The sequence below is a fragment of the Gossypium hirsutum genome, chromosome D09 (genome assembly GCF_007990345.1).
Source record: "Gossypium hirsutum isolate 1008001.06 chromosome D09, Gossypium_hirsutum_v2.1, whole genome shotgun sequence".
Lineage (NCBI taxonomy): Eukaryota > Viridiplantae > Streptophyta > Magnoliopsida > Malvales > Malvaceae > Gossypium > Gossypium hirsutum.
In genome coordinates this window covers 11,166,002-11,188,499 of record NC_053445.1, presented here as the reverse complement: position 1 = coordinate 11,188,499, position 22,498 = coordinate 11,166,002, and positions in this window count along the sequence as shown.

Genomic DNA, 22,498 nt, shown 5'->3' with positions numbered 1-22,498 from the left:
GGATGGATCAGGTTTGAAACAATTTAATCACAAAAATCTAAAAACTATGCAAGATAATAGAGCTCGTCAAAGTTATTATGAACCTTTAATTTAGTTGGATCTAGATCTAATTTAAGCATGCACTTTTCAATTATTGTGTTAATTAACTGTCGTTTGGTCAGGATCGTTCAGCTAATTCAAATGCATCCAATCACGTATGAATGAAATACATACTTGAATTTAATTGAAAAGATGATTGATTAAGGCACAAACAATATAAACATGATTTAACAAACTTCATTGAATAAATGCAATGATCCTAGCTTAACAGATTTAAGCTACCATTGTTGATGACAAGATCATAAAACACATTGCAAACATAATTAAATAAAAAATAACAAAGTAAACGAATTATAAAATCTGTTCAAATCAGTAGTCTAGCAAACTCTGAATAAAGATATTTTCCTCCAATCCTTGTGTTGCTCCTTTGCTAATGGCTCCTTAAGTTTGCCGACCAAGAGATAAACTTATCACAATTTTGCTGGCTAAAGTGCTAGGCGTGGAAAGAATGAAGAAAATGAGAGAATAAAAAAAAATGAATGAATGAGTAATGAATGAAGGAATGATGGATGATTTTAGGGATTAAGGGATGAATGAAAATGTGAGAGGAGTGTGGTATTTATACTTGAGGTTGGTGGCTAAATTTACTAAAAATGGCATCAAAGATCCCTTGGTTCTCTCCCATTAATGGGCGGCCATAAAAGTGGAAATGGGGGTGAGTTGTTGCTTGATTTAAGCATGGAATCATGCTAAATTTAGCCATTGGGTGGATGGTTTCTTGAGCAATCTTCATGTGCTGATTTTTAATGATTTTCAAAGTGTAGGGACCTCCAAATAATTGTCCCAAAGTTGACTTTTGGGTGGCCACAGACTTGTGCCAAATTTGGGCTTGACTTCCTCTTGTTGGACAGTTTCATGACCCAATAAATAACCAGACATGTCCACCATGTAACATCACTTTAACTAGGTCAAATTATCATCCTTATGACCCAATTTTCCATGTTTTTGTCGTCAAAGTAGGGTGGATTTGTTCATGTCCATGCAAGAATTGTACTGAGCTCCATATTATATCACATTATGGTCCCACCGCAGTATTAAAACATAGCACATTAATAAAAAAATGGAAATTATTTAATTTATGCACAAAATTCATATAATAAAGCACAAATTTGCATATTTCATAAATTCAAGTCCATGATTGAGATTTAAGCAAAATTCGCTAAATTCATTTACAATTGCTCAAGATTAATGTTATTTTTATGCAAAAAGGTGGTAAAAATGACTAGAAAAACCCTATATAATTTAGAGTTTATAGAATGCCGATGTTGAACACGAGTAACACTCATACGGGTACGCCATCCAGTTACTAGGGTGGGCTAAACAGAACTGATTTTGGGATTGACATCGAATTTACAAGAACAAATGATTTACTCCCGACAACCTCAACCAGCGAGGGCACATCCAACCTTAGACTTGTAATCAGGGTTTATAACAAAGAAGGACAAAATAACGAAGAGGACAAATAGGGGTCTGAAATAGATACTGACCCAATAGAGGAGGCTGAATCAGATGGTACAAAAATTGTAGTGATTTTAGAACCGGATTCCATTCCTACTAAACCAGAAGACGATGGATCTGGTGGTGAAGCTTCGGACATTGCTTGATAGGGATGACACGAGTTTCACAACGTAGAAACCCTTACCCCACATGCATACTCTTGATCTGGCTGTTGAAAATGGTTTAGAATCCCCAAACCTCTAACATAGAAGACTAGGGCATGCGACTTCGTCAACAAATTTCAGCAATTTAGAAGTTGGGAAGGAGTTTGACTCCTAAGATGCTTTTGTAGTTGCAGTCAAGTAGAATAGCATATAACTTGGTGTCAACTTCTCCATTACATGCTCTCGATCTGAAAATATAAGGCGAAGTGTGCAATGCATGAAATAGGGTGTCCATGGAAAATCATGGCATCTGTGAGGAAGAAGTCGGCATTCTGGACGATCAAGAAGTTTACCACTACACATACATGTATTGTAGTTGGTATGTACCATGGTTAACAATAAATCGACTCAAATTCTGACCTTTTTCCAAAACAGTATTACGTATGGTGACCCAATTTATTATTTTTCAAGCATGTCCAACGATCATCCGTAATTGGATTCGGACATGATATCTGACTTTATATTACCCATGGTCAAAACGAGTATTAGAATTCTAGTTCTAATTTTGATCGCATGCATCCGTAGCAAGTTTGACTACATCGTGTCCTACCATAAGGCATGGTTGGCAAAACATAAGGTGTTGGAGAAGATGCATAGCGGGTGGGAGAAATCCTACAATGAACTGTGGTAATGGTGTCAGGTACTAGAGTGGTGCGTAGCAGGTTCCGTAACTGAGCTGCAAATAGAATCTGCATATTACGATGATCACTTGGTCCATTAAAATTACTTATTCGTTATTTTTTTAGACTTTAAAGCAATGCATAATTGCATTTTTATACTGTAAGACACTTTTTAAAATTGACGACACATTCATGTATAAAAGATACGAGTATAGATTCTTTTTAGCTATTGTACAAAATGGTAATAGAGAAATCTTGCCAATAGCTTTTGCAATAACTCCCAAAGAATCTAGAGATGACTATGATTTGTTCTTAACTAACTTGAGAAGGCATGTTGTGTCGTAACCCAATGTAAGCATCATTTTTGACAAGAGCATCGAAATACAGGCTGTATTTGATTAGCGTTCAAACCTATGGGATCGTGCACACCATAAGTATTATTTACATCATATTGGGTTTAACTAAATAGGTCGATACCATAAGGATGTAGAGCAGCGACATGTTATTAACATAGGCATATTGTGCATAGTATTTCTTTCCTGTATAATAGTTTAACATATACATTTGGGTCATGTTTCTTGAATATAATATTGATTGTTATCGACAGGGTACAAGCTCGTCCAACATTGATTCAATGAAATGTTGGAGAGATTACAGGTTGTAAACCGATAGGGTGCGACGTACCTCGATTGGATACCTAAGGAGCAGTAGACGCAATCATATGATAAAGGACTACGATACGGGCACATGACAACAAACCTAGTAGAATGCATTAATTCCGTACTGAAGGGAACGTATCATTTTTCGATAACCTCGGTGGTCTAGGAAATGTATTTTTCATTAGCGGCATTGTTTCCAAAGCGAGCTTAGACATACGCGGGGGCAGATAAAGGGAAGTCATGTTTAGTGCAAGTCAGTGTTGAAAGATATTGGGGAAAATGTAGAAAGAATGAACTCAATGTCTTTAGTGTGTCACTCATGACCAAAACTAATATTTTGGGATACAGAGTCCTATAGAGGTTGACCGGGTTATCGGGAGAGCGTTCCGCGTAAAGCTATGACAAATTACTTGTGACTGTGGGAGATTCCAAACACTTTTTTTATCCATGTGCACATGCAATTACAACATGTGCCTCATCACGTGTAGATTGCATTACCTACATTATTGAAGTTTACAAACTTGAACGTACATATAATGTTTGGAAATCTGAATTTCCACTTGTCCTAGATGAAAGCATGTGGCCACCTACCTCGCATGCTTCTTTCAAGTTGGTACTTGAAAAGAACTTGCAATGCAAGCCAAAAGGTCAGTCGAACTCAATTCGAATACAAGCCAATATAAATATTTAGGAGCAGAGAGACCCACTAAGGTTATGTAGTTAATGTACAACCCAGGGCATATGAAGCCGACATGTCCACACCTCTCGGAAGCATCGAGGAGAACAGCTAATTAAAACACTAACTTATTCGTTTATTCATTAATTTTTTCAGTAAATTGTAAGTTAATATTAATTATTGAAGTAAGATATATTACAATACGGAAGCCAAAATTTTAATCTTTTTTTGTACCTTGTTAGCAAATCTTTACTTTTTGAAAATATTGTAATTAACAAATGGACGAAGAAAAACTTAAATGAAAAAGTAACAGAAATGAAAAAAATGTTTCGAACTCCACTATGGTACAAAGCAAACGAATTTAATAAATATGTTTTATAGATTGTAAATAAGTATACATTTGGAATGTAAAGCACAGTATACAATTTGGGAAAATTACAAATAAAATAATCATCAGCGTCTTGAATGTGTGCCAACACTGGGTGGACGCTTAGCATGCCTAGGGTTCCATTGCACTATTTGGTTTAGCAGCTCCTTATCGACTTCGTCTTTATCTTCACATGCACATCGAGGTTGATTGCCATATTCATCTCCTTCCTCCGTGCTTGACTGCGTCTGGGTCCTATCCGCCCATCGTACACCCCTTGTATGAATCGGCGATTGCGAGGATGACCCACTTCGGTAGAACAACGATGTGTTAGAAAATTGGGTTTGGAAAACGCAACGGAAAACAAGTTTAATGGAAAAACCAAAGTTTTAATTTTTTTTCCAAAATTAGAACTTAGTTGTGTTATCTAAAGTAATAAACACTTAATCAAAATCATACCTTTTCGATTCATCTAAGATGAACGTGTCGACCAAGTAGTATTCTCCGCTATCCTCAAGCTCACGTTTACTGAGTGTGAGCTTGCTTCAAAACATAAAATTTTCATAAAAATTACCACTGGGGTAATTTTGCAATTTCTCTAAACATGGGGGGTGAATTTGTACATATGAAAAATATCTTTACAAATTTTTTGCAATAAATTCTTCAGAGAATTTTTTCTCTACAATTCTCTCTACAATTTTCTCTTGAATTCAAGTGTGTGAAAAATTATGACCCAAGGCTCTCTTTATATAAGGAGAGTTTAAAGAGTTTAACTATAATTAAACTTAATCACTTTAATATTAAATTAACATAATACTTATCAAGATAAATATTAGATTAAATTTAATATTAAATCTATTAAATTAATAGAATATTTATCTATAAGATAAAATTAAATTAAATTTAATACTAAGATAATCACTTTAATATTAAATTAATAAAATACTATTAAGATAAGTGTTAAATTAAATTTAATATTAAATCTATTAAAATAATATTATTTTTGGAATAGTTAATTTGAAATCAAATTATCCGGTAAAGTCCGAATATTAGTTATTCCACTTCTCAACCACCGAAGAACCACCCATCAGCCACCGGAATGCTGTCGTCACAGCAATGAAGCCGATTCGATTCGGGCCAGTGACGACTCGACCAGTCCGATCCAACCATCAATTGGACCATCGGCCCGGTTTCACATACTAGGCTCGGTTCGACTAGTTTTTGGATCTCGATATCGGTTTTGGGTTTTTAGGTCCAATTTTCGATCTTAGGTCCAATTGTCAAGTTCAATTACCCATTTGGCAAATTGTCTGACTTGAAAATTAATTTTCGAAAATATCATATTTATTTTAATTAATTTGATTAATTTAATTTTACTTGATCGAAATTAATTGTAACACCAAACCTGACCTGCTCCCCAAGTCTGAGTTTTGAATGATATAAATTCTGAATAATTGAATAACATGTTTGAATTTTGTTCTTGACTAATTAACATTACACAATAGTCTATACTAGCATATAGATCCTTAAAAATTCATTGGTTTACAGTCTATTTAAAAGTTGGCTATCACACTTGAAAATTTGTGACTTGACCAATCCCTCGCGGCGTAACCTCTAGGCGGGACCCTCTATACACATGTTACGACTACCACTTCCTTCACTTTCAAACTAGCGAATTCTGGCTTAGCCCTCCGCTCGATTTCCAAATGAAAGCTTTTATCATACAAATAAAAAAAATCGTTGGTAAGTTTAATAGAACTTAGTAAGTTTCTGCGTAATGACCATATAATGAAATTTAAACTTAAGTAATGAAACACAAGAAAAATATTTTATTATATATTTTTCTTTCACTCTCTGGTCACCCTTGGCCATTAGCTGATTGTATCAATGTGGTCTTTGCCTTCTGTGTTTTTTTAAGCCCACCACTGACTGACTCTTTTGTAATTAGTGGCGTACAAAAATTCTCTTCGAGGTAAAGGTTCACATGGAACACATCTTTGAACACAGCTCTTCCAAGTCTCCCCCCTCTGCAACCTTGGATGGGAGACCCAATGTCGATAATATTTCATCTAACATTTACTTATTTGTGTTTCAAATTGTTATCCTCCCTATTTCTTGGCGGATTGCCCTCTTTAGATAAATCCTTGGCGAATTCCTTCCTTTGCCAATCCAAGTGACCTAGTCTTTACTCGTGGACCCTTAACTTTCACTCTTTCATTTAATGCATCCTCTTGTTCAATAAGCCTTATAGCCTATTCCTTTTGGTGATCTTTACCAAACTCTAACACCGAGCTAGGATTTTACACCTTATAATTTCTCGTGTTCACCATAGCAGTTGAGTCTTCATGATGTCATAATCGAGCTATGGTCCTTCACTATTTTTCCCCAAGCTAAATGTCCTAACTGACGTTCCTAAGTCCTCTATCCTAACGGATTGCACCATTTTTACTGTCTCAATGAAATTTCTATGCTGCCATAGCCGAGCTATGGACTTACATAGTGTACCCCATTTTTAATGTCCTGGCGGACTCCATTGGTCGCCATAGCCAAACTATGCTTTTACAGGTTGTAATCCCCATATTTATTGTCTTGGCGGACTATCTATGATGTCGTAGCATCTTCCAACTATGGTCTCACACAACAAATCTCATTGTTTACTGTCCTGACAAACTACCCTGTGTTTATTGTCCCGACGGACTACCCCGTGTTTATTGTCCTGACAGACTATGTAACACCCCTAACCTATCTGCATCGCCAGATTAAGGTTACAGAGCACTACCTTACAATCAGAAACATTTAACATTAACATTTAAATAAATTAAACATATCATAATCCATTCAATCACATGTATTTCATCCCTAAATCGAGCCTTCGAGGCCCTAGAAATAGCTTGGAAGCAATTCATGACTAATTCGAAACAAAACAGAAAGTTTAGGAAAAAGTTGTAAAAATTGAAAAACAAGGGTCACACAGTTGTATGGCCAGGTCATGTGAAACCACCCCTGGCCGTGTAAGTTTTGAACAAGGGACACACGGCCGTGTCCCAGCTCGCGTACTCACCCGTCTAAATCACTGAGCAGGGTCACATACCTGTGTGCTAGGTCGTGTAACTCTTTGAGTTGCCCCACAATCCCTTGTGCTAGGCCGTGTGCTAGGCTGTGTAAGTCATTGACTTGAACCCCAAGAAATCCTCAGATGACACACGATCGTGTCCCAGGCCATATGAATCCAAAATTTACCTAAATTCAAGTCATTTAAGGGGTTCAAACACTATTCAAACTTGCATTAACATACCATTTCAAGCATCCTAAATCACCTAACCAATATGCCATTCAAATGCATCATAATATACCAAAACCTCAACTAACAAAACTTGTCAATTTTCCAAACATAAATACCTAATTCGAACACCTACCAAATCATATCACATTTACCACTTTCAATCCATTACAAGCATACCAAAACACCATACATTTCAATTACCCTAAAGTAGTCAACAAGACCTTACTTAACAAGTTTTATAAGTTTTTCAACTAAACATAAACTTCAAAGACATAAACATACTAAATCAACCATTTTATACATCCATAAACCATCAACGCAAAAGACCTATACATGCCATTACTACCAAAATGATTGCTAGATAGTATGATAGATCTTCGACGAGCTTCCAACCAAATCGAGCTTTCTATGATTTATAGAACAAAGGAAAACAATTACGTAAGTAACGAGTGCTTAGTAAGCTCGTATAAACTAAAAAATAACTTACCAGAGAATTTAAAGATTAAACATAATTCATCAACAATGCCATAAGCTTTGAAAAAGCCTAAACAACATCACCAACTCATATGTTAATAACTTGTCCATGATATAAATGAAGTCAACCATAGGATATGTAAATTTCCATATGTACTAACATCATCTAGTTCAAAATCCTTTCATAAAGTCATGATTCAGTTCATTTGCATACTTACCATTTCATTCCCTTTTCTTACCCATTAAACCATCTAGAATTACATCGGATACTCGAGAAATCTCACACATAGTATGCCTTTACATATAACCATAATCTTTCCTTTACATCAATGCTCACACGAGCTTTGAAATGGCCTGCTCACACGATGTTGCTCACATGAGCTGTGGAAAATCCAAAACAAATACAGGATCTTAGCCATCAGTAGGATATTTAAGACCAGCCCCCAAAAAATGAAATCCCTAATGACATGTCATTTGTATCCTAAGAATTCTTAAGGTTCAACCGGGACTCGATATCTGCCAATTCATCATAGCATTGGTACATTTTTATATTGATTCATTTACATTATAAAAACATAATAAACATTCAATTTAGATAACATTAAAATGATTACAGTTCATACGAACTTACCTCGATAAGTAGCGCGTAGAAGTAAGATCGAGCTGATCTGAGGCTTTAGCTTTTCCTCGATCTAAGTTTGAACGTGGTTTATCTTGATTTATATAGATAATTTCAATGAATTAAATACTTCTAGTATTCAAATTAATCTATATTTATGAAAAATTATCAATTTGCCCCTAACATTTTAACTTTTTACAACTTAGTCCTTAAGTTCATAATTTAAAATTTAACCATTTTAAACTAAGTCCATGTTAACCATAGATGCAAGAAACCTTGATACAACCCATATTTACCATAATTTTACAATAAAACCTATAGATTTACATCTTTAACAATTTAATCCCTAATTCCAAAATTCATCAAAATCACTTAACAAAACTTGTTTATTTTTCAACAAAGATTCATAATCTATAAATTAACATAAAAATCATTCAAAATCATTCATGGTAAGTCCTTAAACCTTTACAATTTTTGCAAATTAACCCCGGGGCTAGCAAGAGTAAGTTGCAACGAACTCAAAAACATAAAAATTATTAAAAACGGGGATTGAATACACTTACATGCAAGGAAATAAACTTGACCGAACTTAGTTTTCTCCTTTAATGGTGATTTTTGGTTATGGCTTGAAGAAATAAGAAAGATGATAGCTTTTCATCTTTTAATCAATTAACATTTTTACTAATTTATCAAATTACTTATTTAACTTTAAAAACTATCAAAATTTCATCAAAACCATGTCCATAACTATCCACTAATTCATTAAATGGTCTAATTACCATTTAAGTCCATTAGATTTCCTTTCCATAATCTTTTAACCCTTTTAACTAATAGAACTCAACTTTTACACCTTTTATGATTTAGTCCTTTTCACTTAATTAACCATTTAAACATCAAAATTTCTTAACAAAATTTTAATACGACCTTAATATAATCCCATAAACACTAAATAAATAATAAAATAATAACTCATTTGTTAGAATTGTGGTCCCGAAACTACTATTTCTGACATTATAGAAAGTGGGCCGTTACAGACTACCTATGATGCCATAACATCTTTTAACTATGGTCTTACACAATAGAACCCCGTGTTTACCATCTTTGTAGACTACCAAAGGATTCCATAGTATCCTTCAGTTATTGTCTCAGTCTTATTTACAGTTCTGGCGTGCTTTAATATGATCTTTCAACCATGGTCTTACTCATGTTTACCATCGAACCAGCACATGATGCCATCATATCTTTCAGCTATAGTCTTACTCATTTTAGGCATATAGCTTCCGGTCAGACTTGTGACCTAGCCTTGATATTTCTTATTTAATTTTCCCATTGCTTTCTATTCATTCCTCTTTTTTACCATTCTAAACCTTGATGCTTGAACACTTGAATGTCCCCTCTACAAGGCTCAAAGCTTCGCTCACCACGGGTGTATTCAGCAACACCGTATGGCAGTATCTAACAGGACCGCCCCTTGGTTCCCCAATCCTAACTTTGTCCAAAACCTTTAATGATCCCCTCCCATGTTCCACTACAAATAACTAGACATTATGAAGAGTTCCTAACATCATGCTGGTGGATACTCATAACTTACTTAACCTTGAGCAGATAATCATCCTTATGCAATAGAGGTCATGCATCATCATGGAACTCTCTCTGGAATTAAAACATACTCATGCTAAACACATAGCATACCAAAGAAGGAATATAGAAACTCACCTTGCTTCCTTATTCTTAACAACTTAGCTTGTTCGAACACCAAAGCCTTCTTCGTTCTAAAGCATAACAACCCTTCATCGATTAACATGAAGACACTCAAACTTTAAAACCTAAAATTTATACAAAATCTTGAAGGATTCTTACTCTGCTCTTTTTCTTCAATCACGAGTTCAGAGGGATAAGGAAACTTACAAGTTCCCAATCTTTCTACTTCTAGACTCAAATTCGCACTATGATCTTAACATGCAGAACTTCCATTAGCTATATCCTTTTTTATTTAGGACGAATAAAGAAGATAATGCTTAGAGAGAAAGATTTGGGAAGTAGAATTGAGGGGAAATTTCGTTCCCACACACACCTATATATATTCCACTGGCACAATCTTCACAGACCATTATCTCCACTCAATCCCACTCATTATTTCTCCCACTATGAAACCAGAAGGTTCCAATTTAACTAAACCAAGATTGTAATTTAATCATCTCCTAATCAACCACTCAAGTTTCTTAAATATCTCATTAGGGTCCTCTAATTCCCATTTTCATCCATTTGGCTCCTCGACTTTTCTTTATGTTCGAGTCCTTAGGGGAACCGGGTGTGACAACTCCCTCACATTTAAAGAAAGTTTTATCCTTGAAATTTCCTCTCATGGCAGGTTAGAAGCAGCCTTTAGGAAACCTATCCTTCTTAAGGAAACCTTCTTCTCAATTTAAAGACAAACATCTACAGTAACTTGAGTAATCTAGCTCACCTTTAGGTATTTAAGTGTCTTTAAACTGCCCTAGAGCGAATGGTGGATCCGCAATTCTCACGTATGGCGATTACCTGCCAACAAGTGATGGCGAAGTCGTCCGTTTTTATGTTTATTGAGAGGTTGAAGATACCCTTCCCTAGATCGTCAAGTGTCAAAAACGGGTTTGATGGCATGAATAGTTAAATAATTTTTCCAATCAAATCATCTTTCGGACGTTTGGTTATTTAAATTAAGACTCGTAGAACCCCTTTCATCCAATATCAATGTTTTCCCCCCAATTTCCTTACCATTTGAATTCTTTCTTGAACCCTAATTTGAGGTTAATTAAATTAATTAATTATCTAGACTAAAAAGGGGCTACAATGTAAATCAAGTAAACTTATGAAATTAACAAACTAATAACAAACAATAGTTGATTGACTTCTATGTTATTAATTAACCTTTGGATTGGGGAACTAAACCACTTAAACTTCTAAATTGGTTCATTTTTACCTCTCAATCTCTGTTTTACCAACTTAGACAAATTAGTCTGGTTTATCTCTTGACCTCACCAACTAATCCGGGACTATCGGATTGGTGCTTGATAGGACTCCTCTTGGTCTCACTTACCTAAATTTTCTCTTAGGTTCGTCAATCTTAAGTTTTGAAGTCTATTCGATTTAGTCTACTTTTCACAATTTAGAACCTGAACCAAAAACTAACTAGGCAACACTTCCATCAACCAACCACCTTAGATTTAGCTACTAATACTCATCTCTAAACACACAAACAACAAAAAATCACGCAAAGAAGGAATTAATTTAAACTTAAAGAAAATTAAATAACAACCCAAACTTTCTTGTAAAAGCTTGAAGAACAAAATGATGGCAGCAATAAGGACAAATAAAAATAGCAAAGATAAGATTTTTGACAGATGAAATATATCAAAGCTAAAGGATATTAAACTAAAGGATAGTAAATAAGTCCTAGATACAATGACAACTAACTACTAAAATGCTAAGAAAAACTAGAGAAAATCATAAACTAAAAACCCTAGAACTATGGAGAAGAAAACTACTCTAAACCTAAGTTAAAAAAATGAAAGAAAACCTAAACTAAAAGCTCTCACTTTCTTCTTAGCCAAAAGTGGCTTTTAACATTTGATTACAACCTAAAATTTTGGATCAAAATACCCTTAGACTTTGTATCTTGATTATGGGTAAGGTTGGATAAGGACTACCTCTGCAATTATTTTTTGTCCCCTCACGACAATCGTATCATGATACCCATACAGTGGTATTGCAATACCCACAACAGTCTTAAATTAGGGGGTCCTGGGCTATCTTAGTATCACAATATCCTTGGTTGGTATTGATATACTATAACATCCAAATGGTCGGACGATTGACTTTTCAAAAATTCAACTTTTAAAGTAAGTATTAGTAATTTAATAGTAAAAAATTCCATAAAGTTTTATTGTTAAAACATATTATATGAAATGACTTTCTGATAAAATTCATCTATTATAATAATATGTCCAAGAATTCACGAGAGTCTAATTACATTTTGAACTTAATTTGAAGATTTTTATCTACCGTAATTTGGTGTAGTAGATTAAACTTGTTTTCACACTTTAGGAGCTTGAACACAAGCATTTTAATTAAGTTTTAATTACATTTTTGAAATTTTAGCTACATCTAATAAAATGTGTAATTTGAGTCTTTTATTAACCTTAGGGGCTGAACGAGGCCTAAGGGTGAGCTAACATACTTTGTGAGTGTGCAGGAGACCATTAGAAGACATGCTATCTCGATATTGGTCGTTGTCTTGCAACACGGAGAGCTGCAGGTCGCAACATAGGGAGTAGAATAGAAGCATTTCAAGACTCCTTCTGGTGTCATGACACAGCCTGAGGATGTCGCGACACATCCCTTAAGACACCCTGAAGATGAAGCATACTACCCTCGATGTTGCGGCACAAAACCTGGAGTACCGCGACATCACCAATGTATGGAAAATAATTATAAGCCAATGGCATTTTGGTCCACACAATAAACATTAAGCACGAAGACAGCATCTGACCTAGGGTTAAGGAATACAGCCACTCTAAAGTCAATAAATAGGCTCAATTAACACATGTTATAGACAAATCTTGATATTGTATAATTTTCTTCCTAGTTTTAGTCTTTAACTTTTCTCTTTTTAGGCTTTAGGTTTATTTTAGTTTTGTTCTTTTGCTTTTGTGAACGAAATTAAATTTGTGAAACATGATCAAACTCTATGAGTATTTGGCATTCTATTTTAATACTAATCAGGGTTCTTCTAAACTTTATACTCTTGAATTATTATTCATGGCTGCTCTTTCTATCAAGTGTGTATTGTTTATGAGATTCATAAGAAACTAATCCTCCTGTGGGGGATTAGTGAGTAGAGGTCTGATTAATTAACTGTTTTAAAGGGTTCTCTTAGCGGATTAACTATTCAGGAAAGGAAGAACTTAAACTTTAAGCCTGACAACCCTAAGAACTCATTATGGTGAGCATTAATCCAAAACTGGTATGGCCTATTTGCGAACCCTTTAACCCTGAACTGGTCTAGGCTATGAGGTCGAGAGATAAGTAGTTCTTGTTGACTCGTTATTCTAGTGGAAGATCGAAAGATAAAAAATTGACTAGTTGATTGAACAAGAAAACCTGAAGCAGCAGTTGATTATGATTATCGAAGCTAGCTAATCACCCATGCTCAAATTTGATAAATTTACTATTTTATTTCTCATTATTTTTTTATTTCTTTTCTTTTTATTTTATTAAGAACCTTAAGAACCTTTCTTTTTATTTGATTGTAATATAATTCATCTAAAGTACTGATTAGATCTATTTATGATTATGCTAGAATAAATTTAGTGCTCGCCTTCCTTGGGTACGATCCTCAGAGTACTCATCTACTCCATTGTAACTATATTACAACCTGACTGGTATACTTGCGGATACCATTTTTTCATATATTTTGCGCAAGATTTCTACTTTGGACATTGGTACGTCCGGAGGGGATCAAAGTTCTAATACAACCACAAAACAAAAATTTAAACCATGCAATGCCCTGATATCTACACATGTTACAAAATAAAAGATGTCATGCTCACACAAGGCTTTGGAGGTTCTGGCTTAGTTCCTTAATTCTCCACAAACTACAGTTTGGAATTACCTGAAATGAGGAAAAGAAACATGGTAAGTTCATGGGGAACTTAGTGAGTTCAAAAATAAGTTATTTAAATTTTTAGGACTTACTAAGATCTTGCTTAGCTTAAACTTTTGAGATCATATTTCACAGCTCCTGTTTGAGCATAAACCACATAGTGGCGCGATAGAATATGCATGAAAATTTCTCCTAGTGAAAGATCATAAGGTATATAGTCTTTTCGTACAAACTTCTTGCATAAGATCTTAATATAAACCCACTGAATAGAGAGAGAGTCATTTCAGATTAACTTGGTGGACAACCCTACGACTTTTATATACATACTCATACACGTGAACCTAAAAAAAGATTCATGGATACAACAGCTCATGCATACGAATTCATTGAAAGAGATTCACAATATGGCGAACTCAAACATGCATACTCGTATATAAGGATTCAAGAATATAGTAGTCCATTCATGCAAATTCATAGAAGAAACTTCATTGATAAAACATATTTAAACATGCAGTTTAATACTTGAAAACTTTGTTGCGAACTTCTTTTGGTGAAATCTCACATTTAACTTTAATTGTAACACCCCTTACTTGGTGTGATCCCTAAACCCGAGCAATAGGATGCTACAAATAAATATAAAACAAATACATAAAAATTATAGCTCAAAATCTCATGTAAATATCATTCCATCACATATGAGCAAGTATATCATCTAGTTCAATCAATATCAGGTTAATATTTAGCTTACGAAAGCCTAAAACCAACCCAACAACAAATAGAAATCAAATTGAAACTAAAAAAGATGGGAAAATCTGCAAACATGGGTCACGGCCATGTCCCCTAACTGTGTGGAAATGTTAATGTCGTGTGGGACGGGAAACACGATCGTGTAGGTAAGTTGAGCAACAAAATGATGTTGTGTGGGGTTGAAGTCACATGGTCGTGCTAACAACCATGTACACTCACCAAGACCGTGTGGGTCAAAAGTGTAAATATTTAAAAAAATGTCACATGGCCATGTCGTTGGACCATGTAACAAATTGTGGTCGTGTGCACCAAAAATCATCCAAATTCTATAGATCACACAATTGTGTCTTAAACTGTATAGGGCACACGGTTGTGTACCAGGCCGTGTGTACCTAAAAATACCTTCCAAAACAAGCTATTCAACTTACATTCACTTGGGCAACAAGTAACCATTTAAACCACATTCCAACTATTCAAAAGCATCAAAATCAAACAAAAATCATCATTTGTAACAACCAACCTAAGTGTCTGACCAATATGCCACAATTGGCTCCTCAATCAACAATTAAAACCAACCAAAAGACCACATACATACCAACCTAATAAAACTTCAATGGCACTTTCACTATTACCTAATCAAGCATCAAATAACCATTCAAGCAATCTCATGTTTTAAGCATCGAACTTACCAAATCATTTCCAAAACATAACCTAAACATATCGTCCATCATTCCATAACCAAGTATCAACCAAAACACATCACGTAACATATTATTTTATCAACCATTACATCATTAAGCATAAAAACCAAGGTACTTAACAAGATAGCAACTACATGACTATTTCCAACACATACATATATATTTATGTACATTGTCTATAAATGCCAACAAAATACAAAATGACCATTATAACCATAAGACATCCTAGGTGCATGCCAAGACCAGAACGAAATCATCACCAACACTTGAGTTCGAGATTGATGCTAGATTCTGAGTTGACAATTAAATTATAAGGTACCTAACCTGCCCACGGAAAACAAAACCGTACACTGAGTATAACTCAATGGTACTTCTATAATCCAAACAGAAAAGAAAAACATAATACATTTAAAATGCTCAAGTTAAAATTAGATGATGTTATTCAAGTAACATGTCAAATGTGACAGAAAAGCAAAACATAATACATTTAAAATGCTCAAGTTAAAATTAGATGATGCTATGCAATTAACATGTCAAATGTGCAAGTTCATGTATTCATTGGTCACTTCAAATACATTTTACTAATATTGAAACATGGCAATCTATTTCACAAATAATTTGATATCTCAATTCATAAGATGATACATTCCATTTCAATTTCCAAAACCATAATTTCAAATGAACATTTCTATTAGTGCTCCAAACCATTTCACATTTAAGTACTCCATTTCTCATTCCATTTATTTTTCTCATTTACTTTCCATTTCAATATCGAGTATCTCATTTTTACCATTTATTCCCTATCAACATGACTCGAACTTAGACAGATACATGGATCCAACCAACACACCAATTTTGCACCTAGTGCCTCATTGGATAAATCTGAAGCAAATGGTTGTGCCCAGTGCTATCAATAAGTTTGGCACCTAGTGTCTCATCAGTTTAACCGAAGCAAATTGGAACCAAGTGCCTTATCAACTCGTAGTCGAAGTAACCCTGAACTCTTCCTATCCTATGGCATGCCAACTATATTCGACTCTGTTTGAACAGTTAATAGGCTATCCATTACTCAACTCATTATCAGCCAATATCTCAATTCACATTTATTTTTCATCACGAATACATGCATGCAACATATAACAGCAATAAATCATCTTAATATATATGCTCAATTTCACATTTTTTAAACATACACATTTTTCACAAATATTCAATTTAATCCTCGTAACATCAATCTTTTCAAATCAATCCAATTCATTTCATTTAAACCAAGGAATCTCACCTTATATCCTTACCATGCACAACAAATCAATATGCAACAATTACAAGATAGTTTGGATTATAAAAACAAAAACCCTGAACTCTAAGCTATTTGTCGATGACATTGTCTTTTCCTTTCTTTTTCGAGGAATCCGGGTCAACGTTAGGTAAGAATTAAAAATAACATATAAAATTATTAATACAAAACCATTTTCACATTCAATTCAAATTTAATCAACTTTTTCATTTTATTCAATTTAGTCCCTAAAACCGAGACTAACATATCCTTCACATTTAAACCCCAAGTATGATACCAAAATCACTAGAGTCCATAAAGGACTTCCTATTTCTCAGTTATACAAAAAATTTCATAATTTGTGCATTTTAGTCCCTATTACAAAAAATAATTAATTGGCTTTACAATTTGGTCCTTTTTCAACTCCAAACTTAAAACCTATCAATATATCATCAAAAGCTTCAACTATCTACAATGGTAGCTTCCTAGTTCTTTAACAATATCAAAAAATATGACATAGGTTAGCTTGTTTGAGTTTTCCAGATTCTAAAAACATAAAAATTACAAGAAAAAGATTAAATTGAACTAACCAAGTTGAAGTTTGAACACTTGGAAACCCTTGTCGTTTCATTTTCTCTCATTCCCTTATGTTTCAAAATTTTAAGGATGAAAAGAGAATGAATGTTTTCTCTTTCAATCCACTACTATCATTTCTTTTCTTATGTCTTAATTTATTTCATTTATTTTAAGTTAAAATTTTATAATATTTTTAAAAATTAACTCTTGTTACCGTCCAATATAATAAGAACATTAGTTTAATTGCCTCATAATTCATTTAGTCGTATTCTAATTAAAGATTCCTTACAAATTGAACCTTTGACACTTTTACAATTTAGTTTTTGTACCTTAATAAGCACTATTTCAACAAAATTGCTTGACCAAAATTCAATTCACTTATAAAATAACTTCATAAATATTTAATAAATATATTTACGAGTCCGATTTATAGAAATGGGGTTCCAAAATCATACTTTTCGACACCACTGACTTTCGAGTCGTTACATTAATCCTAAACGTATTGAATAAATTTGGCGGACTTTCATATATTTCATATGGCATGGGCATAGACTTGTTTACACCTATGAGGCTTAAAGCCTTAGACTCTGCAAAGTCTCATACATATATAGAACTCACATTGGGTTATCATATTCATTTGTGCATATATCTCTGTACAATCCAACCAAAACTTTGCAAATTCAAAAATCATGCATATACATTCTCCGTACTATACACCTGAACCTCCGCAAAGCTAAATAACACGTGGCATAGAGTGCACAACATGACATTTTCTTCATCTTTCATGCACCAAAACAACCCTCCATACATCGCATATCATTCATAATTAAGACAGACATATAGCAAGCATTCAATTGATCATTTTATTGTAAACACAACATATCATACCAAACATATCATCAAGCGGACCTTGACAACAGTAACTACATCAATAAGTATTTTTCCCAATGAAATTTTATTAAATAATAAACTAGAGAATATAATCGAACATGCAACTGTAAAACAAAACTTTATATAAATTGTCCATGATATTGCAACTTATCATCAACAGAACATGAAGTCATCCACAACATGAAAACACAATACATATATATAAAATAACCACAGAAAGTTTGGATTTAGAAATTTACCAACAAAATACCTGAGTTGACACAACTTACACCTAGTTAGCCTTCCCTTTATCACTTAGGCCTCCTTTTTCTTGGTTGGCCAAATATAACAATTATTTAGATATCAAAATGAAAGTATACATATATAAGAAACCTTAATCCATATGCATGTAAAAGAACTATAATTGATATCTATAACTTTAACATCACAGTTCAAAATGAATTATGTTGAAATTCCCTGACCTTCCTTCCTTTTACTTAAATCAAAATATAGAGTTAGAAAGATTACCAGATTATTCAGTTCTCAAATCTTTATGATAACACCTTAGCTTTCTAATTTTCCTTTCTTATAGAACGAACTAGAGAAGAAGAACAAGATAGAAGAATAAGAGAAAATGAATATCAGTATGAAGAATCCTCCCTATATATAGTCTTTCCACCACTACTTCCCTTAATTCGAAGTCAATCAGTCTTATTAATACCCTTAATCATAATGTTTCCACTAATAAAAATTTTTAGTTTAATTTGACAAAATTAAATTTAAGATCTCACTATTTACCCAACCAGCCCGTAAGGTTCACATAATTACACTAGAACCCACTTAAACAGAAAATTTTCTAATTAAGTATTCAGGATTTCAATTATGCCAAACCTTTAATATTTTCGGGTCTGACATTTCATTTTTTCACTCACAATGCTTTTAATACTCACCATGCTCTTAACTCTTACAATATTTTGATTTTTCAATTTCTTTTTCCTTTAAGTATACTTAGCAAAAGTCTATATACACTATATCAAACACTCTCTTCTCTTTTCTTTCAAGAACACAACGAAGCCACCAAAATGTCTCTACCTACCCCCAATATCCATGGCTTGACGTTCATTCCATAGTGTGCTTTAGTATTAAAAATAGAGAGTGGTTGAGTTTGTCAACTCAATTTAAGCTCAAGGATCCAAAAATTAGGCTCATTAAGAAAAGGATACTTGAGGCTCAAAGTATAGGAACTAAAGGCATATAGCATACGAGTTAGGCATTTAGGCTCTAGGCTATACAAACAATGACTTAGGTCCATCCTAAAACATTTCATAAGACACAAACTTTAGCATGCTTACATTTATTCGAATGAACAACTACCGATTCAAACTTTATTTATCTACAAGCCTCTATACAATCCATTTATCCTATGGCACAATTGATACATTTTCCATAAAGAACAATTGCCTCTAATCTATTATGGAGATTAATTTATTGAACTAACTAGTCTACGTTTAAGAATACCAAATTATCTACTATCAATCGAAATATACATGCTTGACAGTCCAATATACTTATTTAGTATTCACAACCAATGGCCAATTGCCAAATTACCGTCCAAGCACCGTGCAAAAACACTAACAAAAAAAAGACATAAGAAAAATATTTTTGAAATTTTTTTGAAAGAAATGACATAAAATCTGAAAACATGCAAAACACACATAAAAACAAAGCAAAATAACTTGCGCAGTTCCCCCCACACTTGAATTACTTATTGTCCCCAATGTGTAAGCCCAAAAAACGAAAAAAGATTATCGAACTTCCCAGAATATCGTGAGCGATCGTCAATGTAAGCTAGGATCATCCACCTCCACGTTGAAGCTCAAATTTTTAGTGCAATTCTCGTGTAGGTGGATTACATAAAAAAACACAAAACACACAAAGAAAAACACATGCAAATAAAAAAATAAAGGCTAAAACAAAAGCAAATACCAGTTCTGTCCAAAATAATTCAGTAATTACTTAGTTACATTTCGCATAAAAAATAAAAAGAATGCAAAGAAATGTAACTAGTAGTCTTCACTGGATTCAGATTCTGGGGGAGAGTTTTAGGGAGTTATGGCTTAAAACTAAAGGAAAATAGGGTTTGAGGTTGAGGTTTTGGGTTAAATGGGAAAGAATCATGGGTCACGCTACCTAAAATGAATTTTTTTTACACAATTCGACAGGGGTATCGGGACACCGAGGTTGGGGTATCGCGACACCGAAGAAAAATTAGCCCAGTATCGCAATATCCACCACTAGATGTTGCGATGTCCCTATGTATATTAGGTCCAAAACTAATTTTGAAACTATTTTAGGTGTCACGATACCAAGGGGTTGGTATCGTGACATTGAAGGATGTTTTGGCTTCCCACCGAAACTATCTATGCTATCACGATATTGACCCATGGGTATCACGATACAACTGTCAAATACCCAAAATTCCTAATTTTTTAGCCTAAACTCCCAAATACAAAAAAAAAAAACCTACAAAGTCCTAAATTTAACATGCAATAAATTTAAAATTAAACTAAATAAATGTAAATGGACTCTCAATCAAATAATTGAATTATTTACAACAAACCAAAGTTGCCAATGACAACTTATAAATGATTTTTCAGGTGATAAATGACTCCCCAAAGTTAAACTACCACGAAGTGCTAGAAACTTTCACTTGTCGTTTTGACTTAGATCCCATCTTAACTTAGATCGTATGATAAGGACCTCTTTCCGCGAATGAACAAATTGATCCCGTCTTGACTTAGATCGCTTCGATAGGTAAATTATGAGCCACTTCTCACTGAAATTAAATCCATTCAATTGTACATTTCGAGGGATCATTAATAGCGGGATCACAAACTCAACTTATTTTGAATTCTCCACCTCTATTTGAATATTCCTTTGTTGGGGGACATTAAAATATAGTGTCATATTTATAAGCTTAGGTTTGGCTAGTTATCTCCCTACAAACATGCATCAATCACTAAAAATCACTAAATCTTACACCAAATCCTAGGCAAAGGCACCAACATCTTGACCCGCGTGCATGCTTGCACAAAAAATAAGCAAATTTATAAAACAATTTTAAGTGTGTGGTTTTAACTACAAGCGTACAGTGTTAATTATAATATTTACAATGTCCAATGAAACATCAGAATATTACAAGGGTCGAACCTAAAGGAGTCAGCGGTTTAATGATTTCTATACTATGGACATGCTATTAAAAGAGTCTAGCTAGCTGCTCACTAACTTCTATATTATGGCAACGTATAATTTGAGGTTAATTAAGCTAATTAATTATCTAGACTAAAAATGACTAAAATGTAAAACAAGTAAACTTATAAAATTAACAAACTAATAACAAATAGAAGTTAGTTTACTTCCATGTTGTTAATTAACCTTCAAATTAGAGAACTAAACCATTTAAACTTCTAAATTGGTTCAAATTTACCTTTCGATCTCCATTTTACCAACTTAGAAAAATTAGTCTGGTTTATCTCTCAACCTCACCAACGAATCTGAGAGTATCAAATTGCTATTGGATAAGATCTCTTCTCAATCTCACTTACCTAAATTTTATCTTAGGGTTGTCAACCCTAATTTTTTAAGTCTATTCAATTTAGTGTAGTTTTTTACGATTTAGTCCCTAAACCAAAAACTAACTAGGCAACACTTCCATCAACCAACCACCTAAGATTTAACTACTAATACACATATCTAAACACATAAACAACAAAAATTCAAGCAAAGAAGACATTAACTTAAACTTAAAGAAAAGTGAATAAAAACCCAAACTTTCTTGTAAAAGCTTGATGGAAAAAATAATAGCAGCAAGAAGGATAAATAAAAACACCAAAGATAAGATTTTTTATAAATGAAATTTAACAAAGCTGAATGATATTAAACTAAAGGATTAAGGTGTTGGATTTAGTGCCCTAAGTGTAGTATTTTCGTCAATATACACTTGTAATTTTTTTAATAGATTAGTTAATCAAATTATTCATGACTTACATTAATACTTTTTATGATTGTTCTCAAATGATTTTTGCACGCAAAGCAAAATCGAAGCAAATGTTTCTCATTGGTTGTCTAATGTTTAAATTAATATTAAGCAATATTACGTGGTCGGATCGTAATACGGAAAGACAACTTATATTAGTAGAAAAACCTAAACATGTCCTTAGTCTAAT